This window comes from Portunus trituberculatus, chromosome 36 (genome assembly GCF_017591435.1).
Source record: "Portunus trituberculatus isolate SZX2019 chromosome 36, ASM1759143v1, whole genome shotgun sequence".
Taxonomy (NCBI): domain Eukaryota; kingdom Metazoa; phylum Arthropoda; class Malacostraca; order Decapoda; family Portunidae; genus Portunus; species Portunus trituberculatus.
Genome location: NC_059290.1, coordinates 9,590,435 through 9,616,424, shown reverse-complemented (window position 1 = coordinate 9,616,424; position 25,990 = coordinate 9,590,435). Strand labels below are relative to the sequence as shown.

The 25,990-nt window shown below is 39.7% G+C and overlaps 2 long non-coding RNA genes across 7 annotated transcripts in view; one reads left to right on the top strand and one right to left on the bottom strand.

Moving 5' to 3' along the window:
- LOC123513425 overlaps window positions 1-25,990 on the top strand; it is a 62,055-nt gene that overhangs the window by 15,810 nt on the left and 20,255 nt on the right. For 3 of the 6 annotated variants that reach the window (XR_006677347.1, XR_006677338.1, XR_006677345.1), the window contains exons 4-5: window positions 7,848-7,995; window positions 25,350-25,497. This is a non-coding gene — a long non-coding RNA (uncharacterized LOC123513425). Of the gene's footprint in view, window positions 1-4,208; window positions 4,564-5,366; window positions 5,475-7,847; window positions 7,996-10,531; window positions 10,734-13,498; window positions 13,555-25,349; window positions 25,498-25,990 lie in introns of those variants that run through there. The other 3 variants (XR_006677339.1, XR_006677344.1, XR_006677340.1) reach the window with 3 other exon arrangements.
- On the bottom strand, window positions 277-16,239 carry LOC123513438. Its single transcript, XR_006677375.1, has 2 exons — window positions 16,120-16,239; window positions 277-368 (listed from the first exon to the last, which is right to left on the bottom strand). It is a non-coding gene; the product is annotated as an uncharacterized LOC123513438 (long non-coding RNA).

Here is a 25,990-nt window from a genome sequence, read left to right as displayed (position 1 = left end):
TTATTGTGTATGGTTAAAAAAAAAACTGAAATTCACTCAACATGTTGTGTTCCATTATAATCATTAGTGACTCAAGTATTTTCTGTTCTGTGAAACTAAGCCCCTCCTACACGTCATTCCTACCCATTATCCTGATAATTACTCAAATGTCAATTTTTCACTGCTTAACTTTTTATCTTTTTTTTCAAAGTAATCCCTTTGGAAGAGAATTAAGGGTTAAGACACATTTCAAACTAAGTTGGGCCTCCCACCTTGTTATTATTTTATGAGAGCCCCTTGTTTGTTTGTTTGTGTTGCCTTAGGTTAACACCTTTATCATGTAAGACACAGTTTCCCTTACAGTTTTGATCATCACTAGGATTGAGAGACTAGAGTACCCTGACATAGTTTTCTCTTCAACATTTTTAGAACAATAACAACAATTATTATGATGAGACAAAGCATGATTAATACATTGAAGTATTCATTATTGTTTAAATATCATATTTAGATACTAAACATGAAATAAAAACATAAATAAACCATTGTTTTTTCCTGCTACCTTTATTGTAAGTGTTGACTCAACACACTACAAAAAAGGTACATACACACATACTGTGTATGTACCTTTGGGCATGTGTATATTGGACTAAGGACTCCACCCTCTGGTTTTCCAAGCTCAAAGACTTCCTCAGAGGAGACTGCACCTTGAAACCAAACCTGTGCTGTTCTATTGTACAAATAGTCCCTGATCCACCCTAATAATCTACCTTTTACACCTTTGAGAATGAGTTCGTGTATAATAATAACATCTTTGTTGGCCCAGTCGAAGGCACCCTTGAGATCAACGAAAGCTCTAAGGCTAGTATTAACGCTTTGGCCACTAGGTATACGGTAAAGGAAGATTAGAACATGGCTAAGGGAGCTGGCGTTGGGTAGCCTGTACGTGACGGAGAAGCAGAGACGAGGGAAGGGAGGCGGAAGGTTGAAGGTAGCCCGGCAGGGTGGATGGGACAAGGGGGAGTGTGTGGCGTGAGGATAACAAGCAGTTAGCAGCGTCTTGTTCCATGTCCCTGTGCGAAAGTATGGCAAGAAAACAAATCGAGTGCGGTATATAATTAATCTCCCACCAATCTCATCTTTTTCTTAGCGCTGAAATGTGTCTCGGTGAGCACAAAGTTAGTGTGATCTTATAGTGAGGTGTGGATGTGAGGGCGTGAGGTGGGAGTGTGTCAGCCAAAGGAAGGGCAGCGCATTCGAAGACAGCCGAGGTGATCCCACACCAGCTGAACATGTCCTCGGCCTTTTGTCTTGTGGCGGCGGGCGAGTGAGGTTCCTTGTGTGTGTGCGCGTGGCGTCGCGGTTAGTGAAGTGATGCTGTGCGTTAGTTTATCCTATTGAGTGCGTCTTCCTCGCGTTGGATTTGGTAAGTTGAGGTTGTTATTTAAGCCTCATTATCACAGCAATAAAGTACAAAGCATTAACCTGAACCACGTGACTCCTATACTGATCTCCGTTAATAATGAAATACTAGCTTTGATAAGCACACCACACTAACTCTCTCCTTCTCCTCTTTACAGGTGAGTACCCGTATCACAGGTCACACCGTGGGACTGTCACCGCTGGAGCAACCCTTCGGAATAAAGTAAAGTACGTTAATTACGGTTTGCTAGGCGTTAGGTGTTAGGCATAGGGTGATAGGCGGCGCGGCTAACCATTCTCTTCCAGGTACATGTTAATTATCTAGTCTTCCCCAGTAATGCCTTGGTTAGCGCACCGTGGCGGCGATCCAGGAGCATCGTGCTGGTGGTGGTGGTGGTGGCGTGGCTGGCTGGCTGCGGCTGGCTGTCTGTGGCGGGCGTGCACGTGCTATCATATGGTATGTGAATGATTGAGTTTAGTAGGGTTAGTGAAATGATGGCCCTTGACATTGATTCCTAATGCTTGTGGCTCTATTTAACTGTTTTCGGTGAGCAGTGACTGTGCGGCAGCAGGGGTGAGGAAGGGAGACGTGAGGGGCGGCCAGGTGGTGGTGGACAGTGACCGGCGCCACAGTGACAAGCCTACACGAACATAGTGACAATAGCCATGATAACAACGAAAAGAACAGCGTGTGTGTAGCCTCGGTAAACACGGACACAAGATGGGTTAGGATGTGTGTGTGTGTGGCTGGGGGTGAGTGGGTACCTACTGCTGGTGACGGCAGCAGCCAAGACCAGCCGCAGTCTTCACCAGCAGCAAACGTAAGTAATATATTGGTGTAAGTCATCATTTCACGGTGCTGTCATGTCATAACCTAACGTTGGTAACCTCCATAACAACATATCAGTGAACTAACACCTGCAGGTACTTCAAAGACCCCAATAATTCAAGCCTTCAATATGTAAACAAACCAGCCCTCTGACCCGTCACCTCATTCTCAAGCCATTATCTGCCTCATCTCTCACTCAGCACAGGCCAGACAGGTCACAAAGTGAAGCTACAGATGTACTCTTTCATGTTCGTCGTTGAAATATATCAGCAATTGTCTAATTTGTGTGTTATGGAAGCTCAGTGAAGGGAAGGGGACTGGGATGTGACGTCACGAGCCGCCATGTTGTGACGTCATCAGCGGCTCCCGCCCAAATGTCCCGCCGGTCCCAGACTGTCGACCTCCCCTATTATTTATATTTGTCTCTGTTCATTTATTTCGAGTCACAAGCACCTTTTGACGGTTTCCAATGATAGTGGGTTGTGTTTTGCGTGTGTTCCATGCCTGAGTTGAGTGAAGTGCGGTGATTTAGAGTGTGTTTGGGAGTCAGATGAGAGGGCGAAAATACGCTAAAATTTTTCCCCTCGCTGTGAGTGATTTTTTATTTGAGGTTGTAGCGAAGCGTTTGTGTTTTCCAAGAAAGGTTTATGATGGAAAAAGTGTGAAAGGCTCCTGATAAGTTAAATATGTGGACTGTAAGAGAGGTTTGTAGCCGTGTTAAAATGTTAAACAACGTCGTTTTTTAAATGTTTATTTTTCTAATTGAGCGTGTTGGCGGGTTTTGATATTTTGAAATGATGGTTATAATTTTTGAAAAGCGTTATCAATCCTGTTGAAGGAAATTGGTGGACTTTGGAATTGTTTTTAAGCATGTCGAAGTGTTAACGCTTTATTTATTGTGTTTTTTGAAATATTTTCATTATTCCTCATTCCGGTAATGTTTTTATATTTTAGGAGTTAGTTTTGATTGGTAACAAGTCAGAATTTATATATTAGCGGTGTCCAGCTGCCTTTTTTGGGAATCCTCATTTTCAAAATGGTTTGCGTAACGTATATAATTGACATCATCAAGGGGGGCGGCCCCCAGCTGGACTCAGACCCACATCCCGTTCCTGGCCGGAGGATGTGGGGGTGTTTGAATGTGAAAGTGTGTGTGTGTGTGTGTGTGTGTGTGTGTGTGTGTGTGTGTGTGTGTGTGTGTGTGTGTGTGTGTGTGTGTGTGTGTGTGTGTGCGCGCGCGCGTGTGCGTGCGTCTTCCGTTATAAAGGGGAGCCCACTCACCAGACCCAACCAATACTCGCTCCCAGCCGAAGGGTGGGGTTTGTGGTGGGTGGGTGGTGTGGTGTGTGTGTGTGTGTGTGTGTGTGTGTGTGTGTGTGTGTGTGTGTGTGTGTGTGTGTGTGTGCTTGCGCGTGCGTGCGTGCGTGTGTGTCCGTTATCAAGGGGGAGCCCACCCACCTGACCCAACCAAACACTCGCTCCCAGCCGAAGGGTGGGGGTAGGAAGGGTGTGGTGGGTGTGTGTGTGTGTGTGTGTGTGTGTGTGTGTGTGCGTGTGCGCGCGCGCGCGTGTGCGTGCGCGCGGGTTTGTGTGTGTGTGTGTGTGTGTGTGAGTGTGTGTGCGCGTGCGTTTGTGTGTTTGTCTTCGTTATCAAGGGGGAGCCCACCCACCTTACCCAACCCAACACTCGCTCCCAACCGAAGGATGGGTTTGTGGTAGGGTGGGTGGTTGTGGTTGTAGTGTGTGTGTGTGTTTGTGTGTGTGTGTGCGCGTGCGTTTGTGTGTTTGTCTTCGTTATCAAGGGGGAGCCCACCCACCTGACCCAACCCAACACTCGCTCCCAACCGAAGGATGGGTTTGTGGTAGGGTGGGTGGTTGTGGTGGTGTGGTTGTGTGTGTGTGTGTGTGTGTGTGTGTGTGTGTGTGTGTGTGTGTGTGTGTGTGTGTGTGTGTGTGTGTGTGTGTGTGTGTGTGTGTAATAATAATAGTAATAAAGGGTTTATTGAGACAAGCAGCTCTGTAGCTGAAAATAAACATTTTACAGGAGAAATATCCTAATATTACATGCTTAAAATTCATCACAAATTTAGTCAGTGTCCACGAGTTAATTATTTTGATTATTGTGGGCACTGCACTATTTTTGTATGTGTGTATCCGGGCCGGGCACGTATGGGGAGCGGCTTCTGGTGGCGGACACTGTCGCTGGGAGGGGGAGCTGCCGGAGGGAGTAGGCTCCTGTGGCGCCAGTGGAGAAGCTTTGTGGGAAGCTGGTGGAGGAGGTGTTGGTAGCGAGTGTGAAGGGTGGTGAGGTGTAGGGTGTGGAGGGCCTCCTGGTAGGTAGTGTAGTCGTGTGTGTGTGTGTTTTCCTAAGTTTAAGCTTTGTGTATTGTTTGGGTGGTAGCTTTAAGATAACTTTGTTATTTTCTTTAGTTTGCTTGTTTGTTTGTTTTATTATGTGAGTTACTGTGATAATAATATTGTGTGTGTGTGTGTGTGTGTGTGTCTGTCTTGTCTGTGTGGGCGTTGGGGACAGATAGAGAGGATGTTAGAAGAAAACGATCACGCGAAATTTTGGCAAGCGATTAACTGGCCAAGGGAACTAATGGTTTTGTTTTACATTAATTCTCTTTCACTCGTTAACTTTTGGTTTTAGGTCAGTGTTGGATGCCTGAGAAGAGAGTTTATATTGTCTAATATTTTTCGAAAGAAATATAAAGTGGAAATGGCTGGATGTTTTGGCAGCGTTATAAGTGGAAATGTTTATATACATTTTATATACTTAATTTAGACAGTTTTTTAAAACTAGTTAAGCAGGAGATGTTTTGATGGTTTGGATACTAATTAAAGTATCTATCAAGTCATAAAAAAGTAAGTTCCCTCCCTACCTCCCAGTTCGTCGGTATTTTGCCTAATATCTAATGATTTCTACGTGTTTTCCTGTGTTTCTTGGCTCAGGTGTGTAGATATTAGTAGCAGAAGGAAGAAGGAAAGAGAGATAAAGGAGGGTGAAGAGGAAGGAATGAGAAAGGGAGGAATAAGTGGAGGAGCAGGCAAGCCACAATAGGTACTCTCCCTCCACTTCCTCAATATTTTGCCTAATATCTCGTGTTTTCTAAGTGTTTTGATGTGTTTCTAGGCTCAGGCGTGTAGATGGGAGCAGGAGAAGAAAGAACAAAGGAAGAGGACGAAGAAGAAAGGAAAAATGGAAGTGGAAGAAGAGGAGGAGCCAAGCCACAATATTTAGGTAAGTCCCTTTTAATGTTACTGTTCTTTATAACGCATTTTTGTGTTTTTGGGTTATATCTAAAAGTATTTTGAGTGTGTTTGGTAGTGTTGCAGGGTGTTTTGGGTGTATTTTGTGTGTTTTCAGTGTGTGTTAGATGTTTTAAGTATATTTTACTTATCTTGAGTGTGGTGTAGAGGGTGTTTGAATATATGGGTGTGTTCTGAGTGCGGTTAGGGAATTTTGAGTTGTTGTATGGTGTATTGAGTGTGTTTTAGTTTAGTTTTAAGGGTTTTAAGTGGTCTGTGCATGATATCTATCTTTGATAAGGTTGATATCAATGTAATCTGTCAATACATCCATCAAACCTCCCTTAAAAACCCGTGTGATTCTGATTTGTAAAGCGCAGAGGGCACATATTTTTGAGGGTTGGTTTTTGCGAGTGATTGAAATAGTAGTGTTGAAACAAGTGTCTTTTAGAAATACAACTTAGGCGACCACTGTTTTTCAAAGTCCACAGTTAGGAGGAAGTTTGTTCTTAAGAGTGTTTCTGTTTCTGCTTTTGATTTGCTAGATATCATGTTAATCTGTCAATAGATCATCAAACATCCCTGCAAAACTGGAGGGGTTTGGGTGTGTTTTTTTGTTTTTGGGGTGTTTGGGGTGAAAGGGTGTTTTCTGGGGTTTGGGTGTGTTTTTGTGGTGTTTGAGTGTTTTGGGGTTTTGGGGATATTTGGGTGTGTGTTTGGGGTATTTAGGTATGTTTTTTGGGGGGTTTTGAGTGTGTTTTGGGTGTGTTTAAGATGTGTTTGGGTGATGTTTGGATGTGTGTCTCATCTGCATGTTGAAACACTAGCAGGTGGTGTAACTTCATTTATTTATTTTTTTTTTCTTTCTTTCTTTCTTTCTTTTCAACAACCTCGGCCTTTTTCCCAACCTAACCTAATGTAGCACCCGATAACCACTCCCTCTCTCTCCCTGGCAGGTCCAAACACTCTGCACCAAACTATATATATATATATATATATATATATATATATATATATATATATATATATATATATATATATATATATATATATATATATATATTTTTTTTTTTTTTTTTTTTATGTATATTTATTTTTTCCTCTTTTTCAATAATTCCCAGCCCATCCCAGCCTAACCTAGTGCAACAACCCCAGTACTATTCCTCCCTTTCTTTTGCAGTTCCATTCATGTTTTTTTAATGTTTTTCCTAATATTTTTTCCTGTTTTCTCTTACATTTTCAACAATTTAAGGGCATACTGTGATCCAGATTTGAAACATTTATTTAAAAACAAAGTTATAAAATTTATGACTTGAAATTTTGAGGATATTGTAAGCTATAGGTTGTCTTTGAAGTATTTACCTTGTTGTATTGATATGATAATCCAAATATCTTACTTATGGGTTTTTAGGGGTTCAGATTTTCCTGTATAATCACTCCCAGATCTTTTTCCTCTTTAGTCTTCATTATTTTTTCCTCTCCCATCAAATAGTTCCTTACCGGTCTTCTCTTACTCTTTCCAAGTTCCATTACATGGTATTTGTTGACATTAAACTCCAATTTCCACTCCACTCATAAATCTTGTTTCTATCTTTCTGTAACAGCAAACAGTCCTCCCTGGTTTTGATAACTCTTAGCAGCTCTACATCATCACCAAACATATTAATAGAACTGATTACTGTAATGTGAATGTCGTTTACATAAATCTGAAACATAATGGGGGCTAACACTGACCCTTGTGGCACTCTGCTGGTTACTTAACCCCAAGATGAGTATGTATCTCTGATCACAGTTCTCATTTCCCTATCCTTCAAATAATCTCTTGTCCATTGGAGCACGGTTCCTCACAGTCCTCCTACGTTCTCTACTTCCCAAAATAGTCTTCCATGCGGGACTTTATCAAAAACCTTTTTTATATCCAGGTATACTGTGTCCATCATCCGTCTCTGCTTTCCAGTCCTTCTGTAACCCAGGAGTAGAAGCGTAATAAGTTTGATAAAAATGGCTTTATGTGTGTGTGTGTGTGTGTGTGTGTGTGTGTGTGATTTACCTAGGTGTAGTTTTCCAGGCTTTACGCTGGTGTGGCCCTGTTTCCATATCTACACTTATCCAATTTTTCTTTAAGCTCTGCACACTCGTTGCTAACACCACTTCTTCACCCAAACTGTTCCACGTCTCACACATCTTTGCGGGAAACTATATCTTTTTAACATCTCCCAGACATCTTCCCTTCCTCAGCTTTTTACTATGCGATCTTGTTGTTTGAATGTCATATTCTTCTCTCAGTCTAACCTAACCTTGTAATTTTATTTATTGATTTATTTATTTTTAACTGACCTAATCTAACCTAACCAAACATTTGCAGGTCCGCAGAAAACGACACGCTGATTTATTTGAAGTCAAGGATGGAGATTAAAACGGCCTTTAAAAACACCACACCCGTTTTGTCCACCGCCATCACCACCTTCTCCCAGATCAAGGAAGTGTATTACGGACTCACACAAAAGGAAGAGGTGCGAGTGAGTGTGTTTGGATGCATTTGTGTGTGTTTTGTGTCTGTTTGGGTGTGTTTTGAGTGTGTTTGGTGTGTTTTGGGGTTCTTGGGAGCATTTGGGATGTGTTTTGAGGTGTTTTGGATGTGTTTTGAGTGTGTTTAGATGTGTTTTGGTATGTTTGGATATATTCAGGTGTGTTTGAGTGTGTTTGGGAGTGTGTTTCATGTGTTTTGGTATGTTTGGGTATATTGAGGTGTCTTTGGGTGTGTTTGAGTCTGTTTGGGTGTGTTTTGAGTGTGTTTGGGTGTGTTTGAGTATGTGTAAGACTAGAAATCATGGCAGGAAGATTAGAAAACAAGGCTGCAGGTTAGATATAAGAAAATATTTCTTTAGTCATAGGGTGGTAGACTTCTGGAATGCATTGCCAGAGAGGGTTGTAAATAGCACTAGTTTGACAATGTTTAAAAACAGATTAGATAAGCACTTAAATTTATTAGATTTATAGTTATGTATAGTGCTGCATGATAGTTTTTATAAGAAATTTACTATAGTTAAACAAGACATGGGGATCACAGATTGTAGAGGAATTCGCTGCAGGACTTAGCCCTGTTAATGGGCCAAATATTTAGAATTAGTATATAATGTATTGTGTACTTGTAAGTGTATCTTTAAGTACTGATGACGAGGTCGCTGTGCGACTGATACAGGATAAAGTAGATGGGCCCTGGTGGCCCTAATATTTATGTTATGTTATGTTAATTTATGTTAAGTTAATAGAACTATCAGATTACCCTTAAAAACCTGTGTAACTGAAACAATAGTCTTTTGAAAATATAGGTTATATGGCCACCGAGGTGAGACTACCCTTAAAAACCCGAGTGACTGAAATTAGAATCTTTTTAAAATATAGGGTATGTTGCCACAATTTTCAAAGCCCACAGATATGACAAGCCTTTTTCGTAAGAGTTTTTGTGCTGTTGATAGAGAAGATATCATACTAATCTGTCAATAGGGCCATTAAACTACCCTTCAAAACCTGTGAGACTGAAATTAGAATCTTTTTAAAATATAGGGTATGTTGCCACAATTTTCAAAGCCCACAGATAGGACAAGCCTTTTTCGTAAGAGTTTTTGTGCTGTTGATAGAGAAGATATCATACTAATCTGTCAATAGGACCATTAAACTACCCTTCAAAACCTGTGAGACTGAAATTAGTGTCTTTTTGAAATATATGTTTTATTACTAGTCATTGGCAGATGAGAGCACCATAAGGTAGTGGTCCCACCATTTTGTTTATTCCTACTTTCAGTATACTAGTATTAGGCACATAATAGCACCATATTGCAGAGGGCAACATGACAGTATACTAGAGTTTATTCACTGATGGTGGGTTCCTGAGTCACACAGGTGTGTAGGTGAGGGAGTACAAAATGGGAAACATTTCCAAAGTTCAGTTATTAACAGAATACCTATAGCTATATGTTATGTGGTGCATGCATAACACTCACAGCTGTGACCTGCAAAGCTTCACTATTATTTGTGTGTGTTCACACTGTTGTTAGTGGTTTACACTTAAATCCCTCCTTCATCACCCTCCATCTCGGTCTCTGGCTGTGTGGAACCATTCTTTCATAATGACTTCGACAGAGGCTGCTGCTGTTTTATGCCTATAGTCTGGATGCTTGCACACACACTTTCTTAGAAAAAAAAAAAAAAAAAAAATATTAGTCAATTTCTATTTACCTCTTCATTAAATATGGTCACAGTTTCCAAAAACTTGAACATTTGGTTGCATGACCAACACTTTACTATTGCACTACCATCTATACAAGACTTATATTGTAAAGACATTATATAGATATCACTGATATGTTACATGAAACAAACAGCACTCAAACATTTTACTTGAGTGGGAAAGGAGTGCTAGAACAAGCAAGGAGAGAATGTATGGACAGAGGGAGGTGGAGGCTCTTCTGCCATAGCCACCCGTTATGGGACACTCCTGCAGAGAGTGAGGCATAAGAGAATAGAATAGAGAAATAGATTCAAACAAATTGAACTACTATACTTACTGATAATGGTATCCTGCAACTTCAAGATGGTAAAAACTGTGTTTCTCTCCTTTGCCACAGCAGTTGTATTGCACAGCCAAGGAGTTTGTCACAGCATACCTAAGAATGCACTTTATTGTGTCTTGCAGGTTAGCACCCCTATCACACAAAAATGTGCAATCTGAAATGGAAAAGAAAAATCTGATACCAAATCTAACACACACAATCATTCACAAATAATCACCACTCCAATGCTTACCATAAACTAATTTGAAGTAATATCCCACTCAATTCAAAACTCAAGAAAACTGCTTGTTCAGCTTTATATTCACCCTCGCGTTGGATTTGGTAAATTGAGGTTGTTATTTAAGCCTCTTTATCACTGCAATAAAGTACTAAGCATTAACCTGAACCACGTGACTCCTATACTGATCTCCGTTAATAATGAAATACTAGCTTTGATAAGCACACCACACTAACTCCCTCCTTCTCCTCTTTACAGGTGAGTACCCGTATCACAGGTCACACCGTGGGACTGACACCGCTGCAGCAACCCTTCGGAATAAAGTCAAGTACAAATTACGGTTTGCTAGGCGTTAGGTGTTAGGCATAGGGCGATAGGCGGCGCGGCTAACCATTCTCTTCCAGGTACATGTTAATTATCTAGTCTTCTTCAGTAATGCCCTGGTTACTTTTGGCTAAAATAAGCGTGTGTGTGTGTGTGTGTGTGTGTGTGTGTGTGTGTGTGTGTGTGTGTGTGTGTGTGTGTGTGTGTGTGTGTGTATATGTATTTACCTAGTTGTAGTTTTACAGGGCCTGGGATTTATGTTCGTGTGGCCCCGTCTCCATATCTTCACTTATCCAATCTTACTTTAAAAGTATGCACACTCGTTGCAGACACTACTTCTTCATTTAAACTGTTCCACGTCTCAATACATCTTTGCGGAAACTATATTTTTAACATCTCTCAGACGTGTGTGTGTGTGTGTGTGTGTGTGTGTGTGTGTGTGTGTGTGTGTGTGTGTGTGTGTGTGTGTGTGTAAGTAAGATTACTATTTTTTTTTTTTACAGGTCTAATTAATACTTATTTCTTACAGGTCAAACTAATATCTCTCCTTTTCTCTGGCAGGACAAACTAATCTTTCTAAGTTCTTTAAACATATAGTGTTATTCATGCGTTTTTCCTGTTTTTTTGTGTTTTGGTGCGAAAAAAAAAAAATGCTTTTTCCCTCTTTCTTTGGTTTCTCTATATATATATGCTTTGTTTTCATCAATTTTATTGTTCTGAGTTATAAAAATGTAAAATGACGAATATAAAAAAATTTTCAATCGATAATTTTTTTTTTTCATAAAACACCTGAAAAACATAAATAAGACATTATAAGAAATATAATGTTTTGCCTGCTTTTCTGAGTTTTGGTGCATAAAATGCTGGAAAATACCAAAATAACCTGTTTTTGATATATCTTAACATACAGTAGTTCCTTAAACAAATATTGTTTAATCATGCGTTTTGCATCATTTCTCTGTCTTTCCTCCATGAATTATAGCTGAAAACTACTAAACTAATTTTTTTTCATTTTTCTTTGTTTGTCTACAATATTGGTTCTTCTTTCTTTATGAATTTTATAATTTTGAATTTACATAAAATGTAAAATGACTTGAATATACAAAACTTTTAATTCATGTTCTTAGCCATTTTTTTTTTTTTTTTTTTTTTTTTTTTTTTTCTTTCATAAAACACCTTATCCTGTCACATAAATAAGACGTTTTAAAAAATGCCTGCTTTTCTGTTCATTGTGTCTCTTCCTTTCCTCCTCGTTTTGGTGCAGTTTCGTTTTTCTAAAGTACTTCTTCTGCTGCTGCTGATTTTAGAAAACACTGTTCCCTTGATAAATAACTTCTAAGTTCTGTCTGTCCTCGTCATTTTCTGCAATTTCTCTTACTAAATTTTCTTTTTCTTGAGGACTCCTATCATTTTGCTTGTCATATTTTCATCTCTTTCTTTTAACTGTTCTTGAAATACTTCTTGAAATGATTCCTTGTCTTTCTTATCTTGGATTCTCCATGCTTGTACTTCTTTTTTAATCACGTCTTGTACTCTTTCTTCTTCTTTGTTAACTAGATCTTTTAGCTTCTCTTTTTCTTTCTCGGCTTTACCGAGTCCTTCTTCCATCAATTTTATATAGTTCGCTGTTTGCACTTTTAATTCTTCATTTTCGGTTCTTAGCCTAGTTTCGTTTTCTTCCACTCTTTTTATCCTTTCTTTCAATTTCTGGAGCTCTTTATCCTGTTCTTCATTCTCTTTCATTCCCATACTCTCCTTTATCAATTTATCTAATTTATGTTTGATAGTCAAGGCTCTATCAAATAGTGAAGTTTGCGCCGTATCAAAGCCTTCAAATTCTCTTTCTCCCTCACCAACATTGTGTGTGTGTGTGTGTGTTTGTGTATTTACCTTCATAATTTCTTTGTCCATGTAGTGAAATGCTATTCCAATATTCCTTAGCAAATTATATATTTCTCTAAAAATTCTATCAATATGGCTTACTGGTTGATTGTTTTCTTCCATCGTCACTCCTAAGTCCTCTTCCTTTTTAACTTTCTCCAGTTCTACTCCATCTCCCATCTTATAGATTCCCACAGGTCGTCTTTCACTCTTTCCCATTTCCATGACATGGCTTTTCACATTGAATTCCATTTCCTACTTTTTACTCCATTCCCAGATCTTATTTAGGTCTTCGTGCAGATTTCACAATCCTCTTTTCGCTTTATAACTCCGCAGTTTCGTATCATCTGCAAACAGATTTATGTAGCTGTTCACTCCTTCTGGCATGTCGTTAATATGAATGTGTGTTTATGTGTTTGTGTATTTACCTAGTTGTAGTTTTACAGGGCCTGGGCTTTACGCTAGTGTGGCCCCGTCTCGACATCTACACTTATCCAATTTTTCTTTCAAACTATGCACACTCGTTGCTGACACCACTTCTTCACCCAAACTGTTCCACGTCTCAACACATCTTTGCAGGAAACTATATTTTTTTTAACATCTCTCGGACATCTTCCCTTCCTCAGCTTTTTACTATGCGATCTTGTTGTTTGAATGTCATATTCTTCTCTCAGTCTAACCTAACCTTGTAATTTTATTGATTTATTTATTTATTTTAACTAACCTAATAAAACCTAACCAAATATTTGCAGGTCCGCAGAAAACGACACGCCGATTTATTTGAAGTCACCACACCCATTTTGTCCACCGCCATCACCAGCACCAGGTCTTCCTTGTCTATTTTTTTAGTGCCATTGACTATCTTGTACATTGTTATTAGGTCCCCTCATTCTCTTCTATCTTGTAAGATTGGCAGTCACATTTCCTTCAGCCATTCTTTGTATATTAGGTCCTTTAGTTCTGGCACCATCTTTTCAGCAATCTTCTGTATCTGTTCTAATCTTCTTATATCCTTTTCAGAACTCGTGGAGACCACACCACAGCTGCATATTCCAGCCTTGGGCGTATCATGCTTGTGATGATTTTTTTCATGGTATATTTGTCCATGAATTGAAATGTCATTTTTATATTTGTCAACATTTTACATGATAATCCAAATATCTTGCTTATGTGTTTTTTGGGTTCAGATTTTCCTGTATAATCACTCCCGGATCTTTTTCCTCTTTAGTCTTCATTATTTGTTCCTTATCCATCAGGTAGTTCCATACTGGTCTTCTCCTACTCTTTCTTAGTTCCATTACGTGACATTTCTTGGCATTAAACTCCAATTTCCACTTCCTGCTCCATTCATAGATCTTGTTTATATCTTCCTGTTGTAACAGCAAAACGTCCTCCCTGGTTTTGATAACTCTTAGCAGCTTTGCATCATCAGCAAATAGATTAATATAACTGTTTACCCCATTGTGAATGTCGTTTACATAAATCTGGAACATAATGGGGGCTAACACTGACCCTTGTTGTATTCTGCTGGTTACTTAACCCCAGGTTGAGTATGTATCTCTGATCACAGTTCTCATTTCCCTGTCCTTCAAATAATCCCTTATCCATTCTGGTAAGGTTCCTTGCAATCCTCCTATGTTCTCTAGTTTCTAAAGTAATCTTTCATGAGGGACTTTATCAAAAGCTTTTTTCATGTCCAGGTATACTGTGTCCACCATCTGTCTCTGCTTTCCAGTCCTTCTGTAACTCTCGAGTAGAAGCTTAATAAGTTTGATACACATGACCGTCCTGTCTTGAACCCAAATTGTCTGTTCTATATGACTTTTCTTCTTCCAGATGTTTAACCCATTTTTCTTTGATAATTATTTGACACAACTTCCCCAAAATGCTTGTAAGTGACGCTGGTCTGTAGTTTAGTGGTTTAGTTGCCTTTTGTCCTTTAAATATCGGTATTACCTTGGCTGTCTTCCATTCTAGTGGAACTTTCACTTCATTTAGTGAACTTGTAATTATTTCCCAAATGTGTGTGTGTGTGTGTGTGTGTGTGTGTGTGTGTGTGTGTGTGTGTGTGTGTGTATTTACCTAGTTGTATTTTACGGGAGGGGAGCCTATGGTGGTGTTGTCGCATCTCTGTATCTCAGTGTCTAATTTTGTGTTCAAGTGGTGGTGGTGGACTTTGCACACACCACCTCTCTGTCCAGTCTGTTCCATATATCTATCACTCTCTCTGTCTTCAGTCTCTTTCTCACCGTCGAAATGTTGCATCCCTTTCTATATTTTATCGCTATTTTCATGGTAACTGTTTTACTGATCTTGCTAACTGCATGCCTCCCTTCCTCCTGCGGCCACGCTGCACAAGGCTTTCTTCTTCCTCTCATCATGCTTATTCTGTCCAACTCTCTAATGCAAGTGTTAACCAGTACGCTCAATCATTCATCCCTTTCACTAGTAAACTCTGGAACTCCCTCCCTGCATCTGTATTTCCGAATTCCTATAACTTGTCTTCTTTTAAGAGGGAGGTATCGAGGCATTTGCTCCCCTAATTCTGGCTGACGGTTTTGGCACTTTTTGAACTCTTTGGAGAGCCAGCGCTCAAGTGGGCCTTTTTCTAACTTTCTTTTTTTTGCCCTTGGCTGGCCCTCTTCCCTACATTAAAAAAAAAAAAAAGCTGTTTTTCTTGAAGTCTCTTCTGTAGTTGTCTTTTGTGAGTTTTACTCTATGTCCTCTTGTGTCCCTTGTGTCCCTCTTCAGCAGGTCCATCCTATCAGGAAGCTCCATATTATTAATTATTCTGTAGATGGTCGACAGGTCGCCTCTTTCTCTTCTCTGCTCCAGTGTTGGTCAGTCCAGTCTCTTTTCATACGTAAGAGCCGACGAGGTTGGGGCCAGTTTGGTGGCCGCTCTTTGTAGCCTTTCAATTTTGGTGATATTCTTCCTGGTACTGCTGCATACTCCAGTCGTGGTCTAATCAAGGATGCCAATAACTTTTTCACCATATCTTCATCAATATATGTGAATGCAATTGTAATATTTCTCAGTAAGTTGTAGGTCTCACCAACAATTTGATTGATATGTTTATTGGGGGACATTTCCTTTGTTATGAGAACTCCCAGGTCCTTTTCACTTTCCACCTTCTTAATCTTCTCTTCTCCAAGTTTGTATTGTCTTGTTATCCTATTTTTGCTCTTCTCAAATTCCATTATGCTACATTTGTTAATGTTGAATTCCATCTCCCATCTTTTCCTCCATTCCCATAGTCTATCTAAGTCCTGCTGTAGAGTTCCACCATCATCGTGCGAGCCAACTTTCTTCAAAAGTTTTGTGTCGTCTGCAAAGAAACTCGTGAAGCTTTAATTTGTGTATGGGTGACTTTTGACGTGCTGGAACGCATTCCTTACTATTACATGTTGTAGTGGGTTCGGTATACGGTAATTTTGATTTACGCTAAGGTTTTCAGGAACGCACGTGTACCGTATAACAAGGACTTACTGTATATTGTTATGATATTGTATTTTTGATTGATTGATTTCGGCTTCAATATGGCCTGTGAAGGAAAAGGTATGTAATCTATTTTCTGTATAGCATGTTTATTGTTAAGTCCTCGTTTGTTAGTGTGTCGTGCATGAATACCTTTTTTCGACCTAACAATTAGTCGTATGTTGTATCTATGGTGGTGTTTGCTTGATTTAGGTTGAACCAATACTAAAGTGTGCTTATTGTGTTGTACAGTTTTGTGCATGAGAAGTGAATGTTATTACCTTTAGGTTTTCCTATTACACTTGTGTGTAGTTTGTATTGCTTTGCTTTACATTGTTTTTGCTTTGCCTCACTGATTATATTCATATCCTTGACCAAATATACTTTATTGCCAGTCTAACTGGTTTTCATGAATGGAAAGACAATGGTATGATTTTTTTTCCTGAATTGAAACATGTTTGTTTGCATTGATGTAGGATACCTAGCTATGTGTTAAAATGCCTAATGTATATTTGACTTGCTTGTGTGACGTCTCTGCTTGATGTGATCAACTATGTAGCTTTTGTCTGCATGTACACCAATTTACTTTTCTCTATATATATACCTTACTTCTTTTGCTTGTTACATTTATTGTGTATGGTTCAAAAAACTGAAATTCACTCAACATGTTGTGTTCCATTATAATCATTAGTGACTCAAGTATTTTCTGTTCTGTGAAACTAAGCCCCTCCTACACGTCATTCCTACCCATTATCCTGATAATTACTCAAATGTCAATTTTTCACTGCTTAACTTTTTATCTTTTTTTTTTTCAAAGTAATCCCTTTGGAAGAGAATTAAGGGTTAAGACACATTTCAAACTAAGTTGGGCCTCCCACCTTGTTGTTATTTTATGAGAGCCCATTGTTTGTTTGTTTGTGTTGCCATCATGTAAGACACAGTTTCCCTTACAGTTTTGATCATCACTAGGATTGAGAGACTAGAGTACCCTGACTTATAGTTTTCTCTTCAACATTTTTAGAAAAATAACAACAATTATGATGAGACAAAGCATGATTAATACATTGAAGTATTCATTATTGTTTAAATATCATATTTAGATACTAAACATGAAATAAAAACACAAATAAACCATTTTTTTTTTTCTGCTACCTTTATTGTAAGTGTTGACTCAACACACTACAAAAAGGTACATACACACATACTGTGTATGTACCTTTGGGCATGTGTATATTGGACTAAGGACTCCACCCTCTGGTTTTCCAAGCTCAAAGACTTCCTCAGAGGAGACTGCACCTTGAAACCAAACCTGTGCTGTTCTATTGTACAAATAGTCCCTGATCCACCATAATAATCTACCTTTTACACCTTTGAGAATGAGTTCGTCTATAATAATAACATCTTTGTTGGCCCAGTCGAAGGCACCCTTGAGATCAACGAAAGCTCTAAGGCTAGTATTAACGCTTTGGCCACTAGGTATACGATAAAGGAAGATTAGAACATGGCTAAGGGAGCTGGCGTTGGGTAGCCTGTACGTGACGGAGAAGCAGAGACGAGGGAAGGGAGGCGGAAGGTTGAAGGTGGGAGCCCGGCAGGGTGGATGGGACAAGGGGGAGTGTGTGGCGTGAGGATAACAAGCAGTTAGCAGCGTCTTGTTCCATGTCCCTGTGCGAAAGTATGGCAAGAAAACAAATCGAGTGCGGTATATAATTAATCTCCCACCAATCTCATCTTTTTCTTAGCGCTGAAATGTGTCTCGGTGAGCACAAAGTTAGTGTGATCTTATAGTGAGGTGTGGATGTGAGGGCGTGAGGTGGGAGTGTGTCAGCCAAAGGAAGGGCAGCACATTCGAAGACAGCCGAGGTGATCCCACACCAGCTGAATAAATCCTCGGCCTTTTGTCTTGTGGCGGCGGGCGAGTGAGGTTCCTTGTGTGTGTGCGCGTGGCGTCGCGGTTAGTGACGTGATACTGTGATGGTGTGCGTTAGTTTATCCTATTGAGTGCGTCTTCCTCGCGTTGGATTTGGTAAGTTGAGGTGGTTATTTAAGCCTCATTATCACAGCAATAAAATACTAAGCATTAACCTGAACCACGTGACTCCTATACTGATCTCCGTTAATAATGAAATACTAGCTTTGATAAGCACACCACACTAACTCTCTCCTTCTCCTCTTTACAGGTGAGTACCCGTATCACAGGTCACACCGTGGGACTGTCACCGCTGGAGCAACCCTTCGGAATAAAGTAAAGTACGTTAATTACGGTTTGCTAGGCGTTAGGTGTTAGGCATAGGGCGATAGGCGGCGCGGCTAACCATTCTCTTCCAGGTACATGTTAATTATCTAGTCTTCCCCAGTAATGCCTTGGTTAGCGCACCGTGGCGGCGATCCAGGAGCCTCGTGCTGGTGGTGGTGGTGGTGGTGGCGTGGCTGGCTGGCTGTCTGTCTGTCTGTCTGTCGCGGGCGTGCACGTGCTATCATATGGTATGTGAATGATTGAGTTTAGTAGGGTTAGTGAAATGATGGCCCTTGACATTCATTCCCAATGCTTGTGGGTCTATTAACTGTTTTCGGTGAGCAGTGACTGTGCGGCGGCAGGGGTGAGGAAGGGAGACGTGAGGGGCGGCCAGGTGGTGGTGGACAGTGACCGGCGCCACAGTGACAAGCCTACACGAACATAGTGACAATAGCCATGATAACAACGAAAAGAACAGCGTGTGTGTAGCCTCGGTAAACACGGACACAAGATGGGTTAGGATGTGTGTGTGTGTGGCTGGGGGTGAGTGGGTACCTACTGCTGGTGACGGCAGCAGCCAAGACCAGCCGCATTCTTCACCAGCAGCAAACGTAAGTAATATATTGGTGTAAGTCATCATTTCACGGTGCTGTCATGTCATAATCTAACGTTGGTAACCTCCATAACAACATATCAGTGAACTAACACCTGCAGGTACTTCAAAAACCCCAATAATTCAAGCCTTCAATATGTAAACAAGCTAGCCCTCTGACCCGTCACCTCTTTCTCAAGCCATTATCTGCCTCATCTCTCACTCAGCACAGGCCAGCCAGGTCACAAAGTGAAGCTACAGATGTACTCTTTCATGTTCGTCGTTGAAATATATCAGCAATTGTCTAATTTGTGTGTGATGGAAGCTCAGTGAAGGGAAGGGGACTGGGATGTGACGTCACGAGCCGCCATGTTGTGACGTCATCAGCGGCTCCCGCCCAAATGTCCCGCCGGTCCCAGACTGTCGATCTCCCCTATTATTTATATTTGTCTCTGTTCATTTATTTCGAGTCACAAGAACCTTTTGACGGTTTCCAATGATAGTGGGTTGTGTTTTGCGTGTGTTCCATGCCTGAGTTGAGTGAAGTCGGTGATTTATAGAGTGTTTGGGAGTCAGATGAGAGGGCGAAAATACGCTAAAATTTTTCCCTCGCTGTGAGTGATTTTTATTTGAGGTTGTAGCGAAGCGTTTGTGTTTTCCAAGAAAGGTTTATGATGGAAAAAGTGTGAAAGGCTCCTGATAAGTTAAATATGTGGACTGTAAGATTGGTTTGTAGCCGTGTTAAAATGTTAAACAACGTCGTTTTTTAAATGTTTATTTTTCTAATTGAGCGTGTTGGCGGGTTTTGATATTTTGAAATGATGGTTATAATTTTTGAAAAGCGTTATCAATCCTGTTGAAGGAAATTGGTGGACTTTGGAATTGTTTTTAAGCATGTCGAAGTGTTAACACTTTATTTATTGTGTTTTTTGAAATATTTTCATTATTCCTCATTCCGGTAATATTTTTATATTTTAGGAGTTAGTTTTGATTGGTAACAAGTCAGAATTTCTATATTAGCGGTGTCCAGCTGCCTTTTTGGGAATCCTCATTTTCAAAATGGTTTGCGTAACGTATATAAGTGACATCATCAAGGGGGGCGGCCCCCAGCTGGACTCAGACCCACATCCCGTTCCTGGCCGGAGGATGTGGGGTGTTTGTTGTGTGTGTGTGTGTGTGTGTGTGTGTGTGTGTGTGTGTGTGTGTGTGTGTGTGTGTGTGTGTGTGTGTGTGTGTGTGTGTGTGTGTGTGTGTGTGTGTGTGTGTCTTCCGTTATAAAGGGGGAGCCCACCCACCAGACCCAACCCAATACTCGCTCCCAGCCGAAGGGTGGGTTTGTGGTAGGTGGGTGGTTGTGGTGGTTGTGGTGTGTGTGTGTGTGTGTGTGTGTGTGTGTGTGTGTGTGTGTGTGTGTGTGTGTCGTGTGTGCGTGTGTGTGTGTGTGTGTGTGTCCGTGTGTCCGTTATCAAGGGGGAGCCCGCCCACCTGACCCAACCAAACACTCGCTCCCAGCCGAAGGGTGGGTTTGTGGTAGGTGGGTGGGTGGTTGTGGTGTGTGTGTGTGTGTGTGTGTGTGTGTGTGTGTGTGTGTGTGTGTGTGTGTGTGTGTGTGTGTGCGCGCGGGTTTGTGTGTGTGTGTGTGTGTGTGTGTGTTGTGTGTGTGTGTGTGCGCGTGCGTTTGTGTGTGTGTGTGTGTGTCTTCGTTATCAAGGGGAGCCCACCCACCTGACCCAACCCAACACTCGCTCCCAACCGAAGGATGGGTTTGTGGTAGGTGGGTGGTGGTTGTGGTGTGTGTGTGTGTGTGTGTGTGTGTGTGTGTGTGTGTGTGTGTGTGTGTGTGTGTGTGTGTGTGTGTGTGTGTGTGTGTGTGTGTGTGTGTGTGTGTGTGTGTGTGTGTGTGTGTGTGTGTGTGTGTGTGTGTAATAATAATAACAGTAATAAAGGGTTTATTGAGACAAGCAGCTCTGTAGCTGAAAATATAAAGTGGAAATGGCTGGACGTTTTGGCAGCGTTATAAGTGGAAATGTTTGTATACATTTTATATACTTAATTTAGACAGTTTTTTAAAACTAGTTAAGCAGGAGATGTTTTGATGGTTTGGATACTAATTAAAGTATCTATCAAGTCATAAAAAAGTAAGCTCCCTCCCTACCGCCCAGTTCGTCGATATTTTGCCTAATATCTAGTGATTTCTACGTGTTTTCCTGTGTTTCTTGGCTCAGGTGTGTAGATATTAGTAGCAGAAGGAAGAAGGAAAGAGAGATAAAGGAGGGTGAGGAGGAAGGAATGAGAAAGGGAGGAATAAGTGGGGGAGCAAGCAAGCCACAATAGGTACTCTCCCTCCACTTCCTCAATATTTTGCCTAATATCTAGTGTTTTCTAAGTGTTTTGATGTGTTTCTAGGCTCAGGCGTGTAGATGGGAGCAGGAGAAGAAAGAACAAAGGAAGAGGACGAAGAAGAAAGGAAAAATGGAAGTGGAAGAAGAGGAGGAGCCAAGCCACAATATTTAGGTAAGTCCCCTTTTTAATGTTACTGTTCTTTATAACGCATTTTGTGTTTTTGGGTTATATCTAAAGTATTTTGAGTGTGTTTGGTAGTGTTGCAGGGTGTTTTGGGTGTATTTTGTGTGTTTTCAGTGTGTGTTAGATGTTTTTAAGTATATTTTACTTAACTTGAGTGTGGTGTAGAGGGGTGTTTGAATATATGGGTGTGTTCTGAGTGCGGTTAGGGGAATTTTGAGTTGTTGTATGGTGTATTGAGTGTGTTTTAGTTTAGTTTTAAGGGTTTTAAGTGGTCTGTGCATGATATCTATCTTTGATAAGGTTGATATCAATGTAATCTGTCAATACATCCATCAAACCTCCCTTAAAAACCCGTGTGATTCTGATTTGTAAAGCGCTGAGGGCACATATTTTTGAGGGTTGGTTTTGCAGTGATTGAAATAGTAGTGTTGAAACAAGTGTCTTTTAGAAATACAACTTAGGCGACCACTGTTTTCAAAGTCCACAGTTAGGAGGAAGTTTGTTCTTAAGAGTGTTTCTGTTTCTGCTTTTGATTTGCTAGATATCATGTTAATCTGTCAATAGATCATCAAACATCCCTGTAAAACTGGAGGGTTTGGGTGTGTTTTTTGGTTTTGGGGTGTTTGGGGTGAAAGGGTGTTTTTGGGGTTTGGGTGTGTTTTGTGGTGTTTGAGTGTTTTGGGGTTTTGGGGATATTTGGGTGTGTGTTTGGGGTATTTAGGTATGTTTTGGGGGTTTTGAGTGTGTTTTGGGTGTGTTTAAGATGTGTTTGGGTGATGTTTGGATGTGTGTCTCATCTGCATGTTGAAACACTAGCAGGTGGTGTAACTTCATTTATTTATTTATTTTTTCTTTCTTACTTTTCAACAACCTCGGCCTTTTTCCCAACCTAACCTAATGTAGCACCCGATAACCACTCCCTCTCTCTCCCTGGCAGGTCCAAACACTCTGCACCAAACTATGATATCATATATATATATATATATATATATATATATATATATATATATATATATATATATATATATATATATATATATATATATATATATATTTTTTTTTTTTTTTTTTTTTTCCTCTTTTTCAATAATTCCCAGCCCATCCCAGCCTAACCTAGTGCAACAACCCCAGTACTATTCCTCCCTTTCTTTTGCAGTTCTGTTCATGTTTTTTTAATGTTTTTCCTAATATTTTTTCCTGTTTTCTCTTACATTTTCAACAATTTAAGGGCATGCTGTGATCCAGATTTGAAAAATTTATTTAAAACAAAGTTATAAAATTTATGACTTGAAATTTTGAGGATATTGTAAGCTATAGGTTGTCTTTGAAGTATTTACCTTGTTGTATTGATATGATAATCCAAATATCTTACTTATGGGTTTTTAGGGGTTCAGATTTTCCTGTATAATCACTCCCAGATCTTTTTCCTCTTTAGTCTTCATTATTTTTTCCTCTCTCATCAAATAGTTCCTTACCGGTCTTCTCTTACTCCACTCATAAATCTTGTTTCTATCTTTCTGTAACAGCAAACAGTCCTCCCTGGTTTTGATAACTCTTAGCAGCTCTACATCATCACCAAATATATTAATAGAACTGATTACTCTAATGTGAATGTCGTTTACATAAATCTGAAACATAATGGGGCTAAGAGGAGCCAAGCCACAATATTTAGGTAAGTCCCTTTTAATGTTACTGTTCTTTATAACGCATTTTTGTGTTTTTGGGTTATATCTAAAAGTATTTTGAGTGTGTTTGGTAGTGTTGCAGGGTGTTTTGGGTGTATTTTGTGTGTTTTCAGTGTGTGTTAGATGTTTTAAGTATATTTTACTTATCTTGAGTGTGGTGTAGAGGGTGTTTGAATATATGGGTGTGTTCTGAGTGCGGTTAGGGAATTTTGAGTTGTTGTATGGTGTATTGAGTGTGTTTTAGTTTAGTTTTAAGGGTTTTAAGTGGTCTGTGCATGATATCTATCTTTGATAAGGTTGATATCAATGTAATCTGTCAATACATCCATCAAACCTCCCTTAAAAACCCGTGTGATTCTGATTTGTAAAGCGCAGAGGGCACATATTTTTGAGGGTTGGTTTTGCAGTGATTGAAATAGTAGTGTTGAAACAAGTGTCTTTTAGAAATACAACTTAGGCGACCACTGTTTTCAAAGTCCACAGTTAGGAGGAAGTTTGTTCTTAAGAGTGTTTCTGTTTCTGCTTTTGATTTGCTAGATATCATGTTAATCTGTCAATAGATCATCAAACATCCCTGCAAAACTGGAGGGGTTTGGGTGTTTTTTTTTTTTTTTTTTTTTTGGGGTGTTTGGGGTGAAAGGGTGTTTTGTGGGGTTTGGGTGTGTTTTGTGGTGTTTGAGTGTTTTGGGGTTTTGGGGATATTTGGGTGTGTGTTTGGGGTATTTAGGTATGTTTTTTGGGGGGTTTTGAGTGTGTTTTGGGTGTGTTTAAGATGTGTTTGGGTGATGTTTGGATGTGTGTCTCATCTGCATGTTGAAACACTAGCAGGTGGTGTAACTTCATTTATTTATTTATTTTTTTTCTTTCTTTCTTTCTTTTCAACAACCTCGGCCTTTTTCCCAACCTAACCTAATGTAGCACCCGATAACCACTCCTCTCTCTCCTGGCAGGTCCAAACACTCTGCACCAAACTATGATATATATATATATATATATATATATATATATATATATATATATATATATATATATATATATATATATATATATATATATTTTATTTATTTTTTTTTTTTTTTTTTTTTTTTTTTCCTCTTTTTTTCAATAATTCCCAGCCCATCCCAGCCTAACCTAGTGCAACAACCCCAGTACTATTCCCTCCCTTTCTTTTGCAGTTCCATTCATGTTTTTTTAATGTTTTTCCTAATATTTTTTCCTGTTTTCTCTTACATTTTCAACAATTTAAGGGCATGCTGTGATCCAGATTTGAAAAATTTATTTAAAAACAAAGTTATAAAATTTATGACTTGAAATTTTGAGGATATTGTAAGCTATAGGTTGTCTTTGAAGTATTTACCTTGTTGTATTGATATGATAATCCAAATATCTTACTTATGGGTTTTAGGGTTCAGATTTTCCTGTATAATCACTCCCAGATCTTTTTCCTCTTTAGTCTTCATTATTTTTTCCTCTCCCATCAAATAGTTCCTTACCGGTCTTCTCTTACTCTTTCCAAGTTCCATTACATGGTATTTGTTGACATTAAACTCCAATTTCCACTCCACTCATAAATCTTGTTTCTATCTTTCTGTAACAGCAAACAGTCCTCCCTGGTTTTGATAACTCTTAGCAGCTCTACATCATCACCAAACATATTAATAGAACTGATTACTGTAATGTGAATGTCGTTTACATAAATCTGAAACATAATGGGGGCTAACACTGACCCTTGTGGCACTCTGCTGGTTACTTAACCCCAAGATGAGTATGTATCTCTGATCACAGTTCTCATTTCCTATCCTTCAAATAATCTCTTGTCCATTGGAGCACGGTTCCTCACAGTCCTCCTATGTTCTCTACTTCCCAAAATAGTCTTCCATGCGGGACTTTATCAAAAACCTTTTTTATATCCAGGTATACTGTGTCCATCATCCGTCTCTGCTTTCCAGTCCTTCTGTAACCCAGGAGTAGAAGCGTAATAAGTTTGATAAACATGGCTTTATATGTGTGTGTGTGTGTGTGTGTGTGTGTATTTACCTAGGTGTAGTTTTCCAGGCTTTACGCTGGTGTGTGCCCTGTCTCCATATCTACACTTATCCAATTCTTTCTTTAAGCTCTTTGCACACTCGTTGCTAACACCACTTCTTCACCCAAACTGTTCCACGTCTCACACATCTTTGCGGGAAACTATATCTTTTTAACATCTCCCAGACATCTTCCTTCCTCAGCTTTTTACTATGCGATCTTGTTGTTTGAATGTCATATTCTTCTCTCAGTCTAACCTAACCTTGTAATTTTATTTATTGATTTATTTATTTTTAACTGACCTAATCTAACCTAACCAAACATTTGCAGGTCCGCAGAAAACGACACGCTGATTTATTTGAAGTCAAGGATGGAGATTAAAACGGCCTTTAAAAACACCACACCTGTTTTGTCCACCGCCATCACCACCTTCTCCCAGATCAAGGAAGTGTATTACGGACTCACACAAAAGGAAGAGGTGCGAGTGAGTGTGTTTGGATGCATTTGGGTGTGTTTTGTGTCTGTTTGGGTGTGTTTTGAGTGTGTTTGGTGTGTTTTGGGGTTCTTGGGAGCATTTGGGATGTGTTTTGAGGTGTTTTGGATGTGTTTTGAGTGTGTTTAGATGTGTTTGGTATGTTTGGATATATTCAGGTGTGTTTGTTTGGGAGTGTGTTTCATGTGTTTTGGTATGTTTGGGTATATTGAGGTGTCTTTGGGTGTGTTTGAGTCTGTTTGGGTGTGTTTTGAGTGTGTTTGAGTGTGTTTGAGTATGTGTAGGACTAGAAATCATGGCAGGAAGATTAGAAAACAAGGCTGCAGGTTAGATATAAGAAAATATTTCTTTAGTCATAGGGTGGTAGACTTCTGGAATGCATTGCCAGAGAGGGTTGTAAATAGCACTAGTTTGACAATGTTTAAAACAGATTAGATAAGCACTTAAATTTATTAGATTTATAGTTATGTATAGTGCT